Below are 7044 nucleotides of genomic sequence, written 5' to 3' on the forward strand. Positions count from 1 at the left end.
ACTTACTGCGAGCATTAAGACAGTGCTTAGACTTTGGGTGCAAGATGGCGAATACCCGGAAATCAGACAGGCCCCTTCAGGGGCTTACGTAGCAAGCCCCAGAGTCAGCACTTTATTCCGTGGGCTGGACAAGTGAAAATCATGCCAAAGGCTTGCATTTTACAAATCTCACGTCGAATAGTTGGATGGATAAACCAGTTAGGGGGCCCTTGTTTATTGGGGGTGGGAGATAATGAGAGCTTACCCAGAGCAGTGGGGCAGGAAGAGGACCGCGGATCCAGGAAATAGTGGGTATCCAGAAGCAGAGGGACTACTACAGGAACAGTAGGTCAAAGTACGATTTCAGGACTGAGCATGTGCCAGGGCACCCCTTTAGGTGATATTCAGCGTGTACCAAGGGAGAGGAGTCATTTACTTAAGTTACAAAATAAAGGAGCTGGACTCTGAATAAACACTGTAAAAACTAATGGAAATACAAAGAGTCCTGTTGAGAGAATATTTCAAACGTATTATTCCAATTATCCTCTCTCTCACCACTATATTAGACAATCAGAAAAGTAATGAACAACTATTAGAAGTTAAACAACAACAACAACAAAACAACATTAGGGGCTTCTGGGTGGCTCAGTTGGTTAAGCATCGGCCTTCAGCTCAGGTCATGATCCCAGAGTCCTGGGATCCAGCCCGGCCATGGCTCCATGCTCAGCTGGGAGCCTGCTTCTCCTTCTCCTCCCCGCTCATTCTCTCTCTTGCTATCTCAAATAAATAAACACGATCTTAAAAAAAACCCATCATAATCCATATAAATATTTAGAGACCAGCATAGAGATAGTAGCAAAAGTAAATTAAACAGTTATTTAACAGTATGGATTCTTTAAATTAGTCTATATTCAATTCAACATTGCCATCAATTTTAACAGATGAATAACAAGAATAATGACACAGATAATATAGTATATGATATTTGGTTGTTTTCCTAATTTTTCCCTTTATTGAAGAGCTTGTTAAATGAATAAAACATTTAATTTCATATCTATGGCTTCTTATAAAATTAGTTTACATATCAGAAAAAGACATATCAGACGTGTCCAGATTTTTAGTTCATTCAGTCATCACTGTAGAAGCAGAGAGGAGGGAATGACTAATTTTGCCTGGGGAAGTCTTTCTCAAAGGAGGTGACTTTTGAGTTGGCTCCTAAAGCATGAGTTAGCCAAGCAGGAAAGGGAGCATGGGCAAAGCACAGAGGAGTGAAAAAAGATGGCATATAGGTTTTTGAAAGTTGTCATTAAGCCACTCCCTTTTACAAAAGACCTACATCAGTACCTGTTTTCACTAACCTAAAGAAATCTGGAGGATTTTTGTTTTTCCAAAAAAAAAAATAATAAATAAATAAATAAATAAATAAAGCGAAAATAGTGTTGTTCAGCATTTGTCTTGCAGCCAGCCATTATAGAGGCAGTGCGCGTCCCAAGCAGCAAGAGTGGCCTCATCAAGCTCCCCTGGGAACCATCCTCAGCTGCCATAGCTTTAAACTGTGTCTGTGAAGATCTGTGTTTTATCTCAGTTTATTTTGTGCATCCATTAGCAAGATGTGTCCTAAGGTATCAGAAAAGCCTAAGAGAGGTTGTTTTTTGGGTCTGGGAATGCTCAAAAATTTTCCATATAAATGAATGGTAATTGCTTCACCTTTACACTATTTTGATTTATGAAAGGTGTCATAGGAATGCTCTACTTTTAGATAGTGAGGAATCTGTATTGAGCATAGGGTTTTTGGAGATAGCAAAAGGAGATGTGCCTTGATTATCTCACTTTTACCATACTCTTCTCCTTGGAATGCCTTTCCTACCTCCCACTCCCACTCCACTTCCTTGAAGGTCTTAACATTTATTTTACCACCCTGTAAATCTCTGACTTCTCAGACCTGGGTAAAGTCCTATAACCCTTTGATTTTACCTCCAGTAGAGCACTTATGTCATAGTATTGTATTGTCTGTCTTCCACACTAGAGTAAAATCTCCTTAAGCACAGGTTCTGTGTTCACTGTTGTATTCCTAGCCCCAGGCACAGTGTCTGGCACATAGTAGATGCTCAATGAAGACTTGTTAAATGAACACCTACAGGGCACTGAATATGTGTTCTCTAATTTAGCACCTACTCATCCTTCAGGCCTTAGCCTAGACCAGACCAACAATTATGCTATGAATGGGGTACAAGTGTGCTGAGACAGTGATCCTCTCAGTCCTTAGGTTGGCCAGGCAGAGCCTGGGACAGCTAGACCTTCTAGCCGGTCACCTCCAGCCAAGAGCAATCTCTTGTATGTGCTATGAGAAACTTTGAGAAGCACTTAGGCATTTCTTCCTTTTGGGTACTTCTTTATGACACCCTCACTTTAGCTTCTTGTTTGTGTCTACCACAGACCACATGCTGAGTGAATGGTGTCTTTTTCACAGTTGAATCCTTACTGCCTGAGCCGGGACTCTGCACATAGTTAAGTGTTCAACCAGAATTTTTCACAAGAATGCATGAATGAGGGAGCATTTGTGTTAAAATTTTAAAGACAGAATATCAATGTGTAGACAAAAAGCAGTTCATGAAGGAGGACTACAAATTTGAAGGAGAACTTCATCTAACTTGTTTGGTTTAGGATCCAGCAGGCCCTAGAATGGTGTCTGGTGCAGAGATATTTAATGAATAATTTTGAAAGAATAGAATGAAATGGCACCGAACCTAGGCAGAGATCTCTGAAGAATCTGGAGTAATATCGGGGAGGTAAGAATTCTGTTGGTCTAGACTCAACAGTGTATGAAGAGGAGTACTGATAAAGATGTTAGTTTCCCCTTTACCATCGTTTGATTAAGACTTTTGCCTACTTTAAGCTTTCATCTCTCATGGGAAAATATCAGCAATCCTATCCAGGGTTAGGGCAACAGCCTCTGATGTTGGGATTTTTGGACCAAAAAAGGGCTAGTTTCTAAAGGTAAGACCGTTGTGTGGTGTTTAAGGCCCTTTCAGTGGGGGCCTCTTTTGCTTAAACTACATCCTGCTCCAGGAAACCTGGTGGCTGCTCTGGATTAGGAGTATCTTGGCTCCAGTCTGATCTCTTAAGCCTTCTGCCTAGCGCCTCAGTGGTTATAAATGCTCATGCTAGCCAAACCCACAGATGTAATCTGCAGCTCCCTTCAGGGAGTGGGGTATTGATGAAACCTTAAACTGATTATGTAAGTGCCTTATGGAAAATAATTTACCCCCTTTGCCCACTGGAATTCCCCAATCAGTCCTAAAAGATTTATCACTCATTTCCTTGCCTTCTTACCATTCTCTTCCTGCTTGGGTCCTCCATGTCTTATTTTCCTTCCTTGACTAATAGCCATGATATAGCCTCCAAGAAACCTAGAGCACAGGTCCCTTCAACATCTCTGTTCTTTGGCCATCTACTAACATTTGACTTCAGAAAACATTACTGGTATATTGCTGTGATTCAGGTTTCCAAAATGTCCAATTTCACCGATTCTACGGGTAGACTTCTTTGTCAAAAGAGCACGGTTAAGAGGTCTTCTGTTGGGAGTGCCTTTGGATCTTCTCTTAGATTTCTCTTAGATTTTTTTCTGTATCGGGATTGATTATCCTTCTCAGAATTTTTCTGCCATGTGGATGGCACAGAAAATGCCCTGGGACTTCCTCCCACTTGAGAGAGAAATGGGGAGATGAGTCAGGAGGTGTCCAGAAGAAAGGGAGGAGCACGATGCATATGTAGGCTAGGCAGGAGTCCCTGTGGCACCAGGGTAGTAATGCCTAGCTTACCTGTATCGAGTATTCATTCAAGATCTGGATCAAGGCCCCAGCTATAGTGTTCCTTGGCCTGGAGTATCCTCAGCATGCCTCTTCCATAGGGACCTGACCACATTAGGCAGTTGGTCAAAATTCAGTGGTTTGAATATTCTGCTCCTGGCCTCATACAATCATGAGTAGGTCAAGCATTCATGAAATTCCATAGAGATAGGTTCAGCTTCTAACAAAGATTTAGGGAGGAACAGTACACTACTGAACTCAAATCAATATATGCTATTTGAAGGAAATATATAGGGGTGCCTGGTTGGCTCAGTCAGTTAAGCATCGACCTTTGGCTCGGGTCATGATCTCGGGGTCCTGGGATTGAGCCCTGCACCGGGCTCCCTGCTCAGCTGGAAGTCAGCTTCTCCCTCTCCCTCTGCCTCTGCCCCCCACTCGTGCTTTCTCTCTTTCTCTCAAATAAATAAAATCTTTTTAAAAATGAAAAAAATTATATATATGTTGTTTGTAATGTATGTTTGAGAACTGTTTAATCCTCTATTGTAAACTTTTGCTTGAATTAAAACAATAACAAACCACAGAGGTCTAGGAGGAAATTCTGAGAGGCATAGAAGTTTAGACCTAGATATGATCTTAGAAATTATCTAGTTTACTTCTCATTTGAGCTAAGAGAACTGAGAACTAGAGAGGTGAAGTGCTGTTCCTCAAGAGCAAGAATAGGATATTGTTCATAGTGAAACTTGCAGCACCTAGTGACACATACATGGCAAGCACTCAGTAAAAGTTTGTCAAATGACTAAATCCATTCCTTGCTACACATGATACAGTGCTTTGTATTGGTGTAGTAGGTACACCAATAAATTTTTCTATTGCAATTCTTCAACCAGGTGCAAATATAGTCAGAGAGTGGTAAGGCTGAAACCAGACCACAGATGTGTGGCCTTCCTGACTGGGATTCTCTCTACCCCACTGGATTGTGCCTCTGGAAATGCCTGCAGTCACCTAGTCTCCTTGAGATTGAATGCAGTTTAATCATGGAGTCCACTAAGCCTACATCCTGTTCTTAGCCCCCTGCCTTATTCTAGAAAGGAATGATCACTGGATTTGAATGTGCATGGCAACTTTCAATTAACTTTAGAGCTAGAAAGAAGCAACGATGCAAGTAATATAAAAGTCACTGTGTTTGGCCAGTGCTTCTCTCCCTTGACAGTAGCTGACTTCCTAAAGTTTGCTTAGGGAAATAATAAAATCCGTTAACCTTCCTTGAGTTCACATTAGCCAGATAGTGGGAGGAGGCCAGTGGAAGGATAAAGAATTGTTCAGAGTCAACAAGTGAGCACCCAGGTAATTACGAGGTAATCAGAGCTCTACCCATGGAGAAAAAGGTCAAATAAACAGTGATCCTTCTAATTACTATGAGTGATGATATGTAATATAAGAATGCCTCAGAAATCAAAATGGTTCTTCGTGTTCTATGTGCAAAAGGTTAAACACTTGATATTCTTGTTAGAGATCTTTCAGAGAAAGAGAACCCCAGATAGCTCAACAGTGAGCAGTTTATCATCTTCACAAGCATCTAGACATAGGAAGTTAGTTATAGCCAAGGTCAAATGGGCTGTAATATCTATTAGGAATCAAGGTCTCCCTTTGGTCTCTCAGGACCCATCCTACCTGTCATCCCCGCCCCTGCATCTGTTTCATTCTCCTTCTCTTCCTAATTTATTCCCTCAGTATTCCAGTTTTAAGTTCTCCGAGAGAGAATATGATTGGTCCAGCTAGGAAAAGATGTCATTCTTTTTTTTTTTTTAAAGATTTTTATTTATTTATTTGACAGAGACAGAGAGCGAACACAAGCAGGGGGAGTGGCAGAGGGAGAAGCTTCCCGTGGAGCAGGGAGCCCAATGCAGGGCTCAATCCCGGGACCCTGGGATCATGACCTGAGCCGAAGGCAGACGCTTAATGACTGAGCCACTCAGGTGCCCCGAAGAAACAGACTCTTAATTATAGAGAACAAACGGATGGTTACGGGGGGGGGGGGGGGAGGAGTTGAGGGGGATGGGTTAAATGGGTGATGGAGATGAAGGAGGGCACTTTGATGAGAACCAGGTGTTGTATGGAAGTGTTGAATCACTATATTGTACACCTGAAACTAATATTACACTGTATGCTAACTAACTGGAATTTAAATTAAAACTTAAAAAAACTTTACGTATGGGGCACCTGGGTGGGTCAGTCGTTGAGCGTCTGCCTTCCGCTCGGGTCATGATCCCAGGGTCCTGGGATCGAGTCCCTCATCGGGCTCCCTACTCTGCAGGAAGCCTGCTTCTCCCTCTCCCACTCCCCCTGCTTGTGTTCCTGCTCTCACCAGCTCTCTCTCTCTGTCAAATACATAAATAAAATCTTTTAAAAAATATTAAAATGATACCAAATTAACCTATGACAAAGTAGGCAGAAATATATAACGGAGGAAAAGACTGTCTCTGCAATAAGTGGTGCTGGGAAATCTGGACAGCCACATGCAAAAGAATGAAACTGGACCACTTTCTAACACCCTACACAAAAATAAGCTCAAAATGGGTTAAAGATTTAAATGTGAGACCTGAAACCATAAAACTCCTAGAAGAGAACATAGGCATTAATTTCTTTGATGTTGGCCATTGCAACATTTTCCTAGCTGTGTCTCCTAAGGCAAGGGAGACAAAAGCAAAAAGAAACTATTGGGACTACATAAAAACAAAAAGCTGCATGGTGAAGGAAACCATCAACAAAACAAAAGGCAACTTACTGAATGGGAGAAGATAAAAATGGTCAAAGGACTTGAATAGACATTTTTCTAAAGAAGACGTGCAGATTTCCAACAGACACATGAAAAGATGTTCAGCATCACTCATCATCAGGGAAATGCAAATCAAAACCACAATGAGATATCACCTTACACCTGTCAGAATGGCTAAAATCAAAAAGAAAAGAAATAACAAGTGTTGGCAAGGATCTGAAGAAAAAGGAGCCCTCATGCACCATTGGTGGGAATATAAATTGGTATAGCCACCGTGGAAAACAGTATGGAGGTTCCTCAAAAATTTAAAAATAGAAATACCATATTATCCAATAATTCCACTACTGGGTATTTACCCAAAGAAAATGAGAACCCTAATTTGAAAATATATACCCACCCTTATATTTATTGCAGCATTATTTACAATAGCCAAGCCTAAGTGTCTATTGATAGATATATGAATAAAGATGTGGGATGTAC

The sequence above is a fragment of the Zalophus californianus genome, chromosome 6 (genome assembly GCF_009762305.2).
Source record: "Zalophus californianus isolate mZalCal1 chromosome 6, mZalCal1.pri.v2, whole genome shotgun sequence".
Taxonomy (NCBI): domain Eukaryota; kingdom Metazoa; phylum Chordata; class Mammalia; order Carnivora; family Otariidae; genus Zalophus; species Zalophus californianus.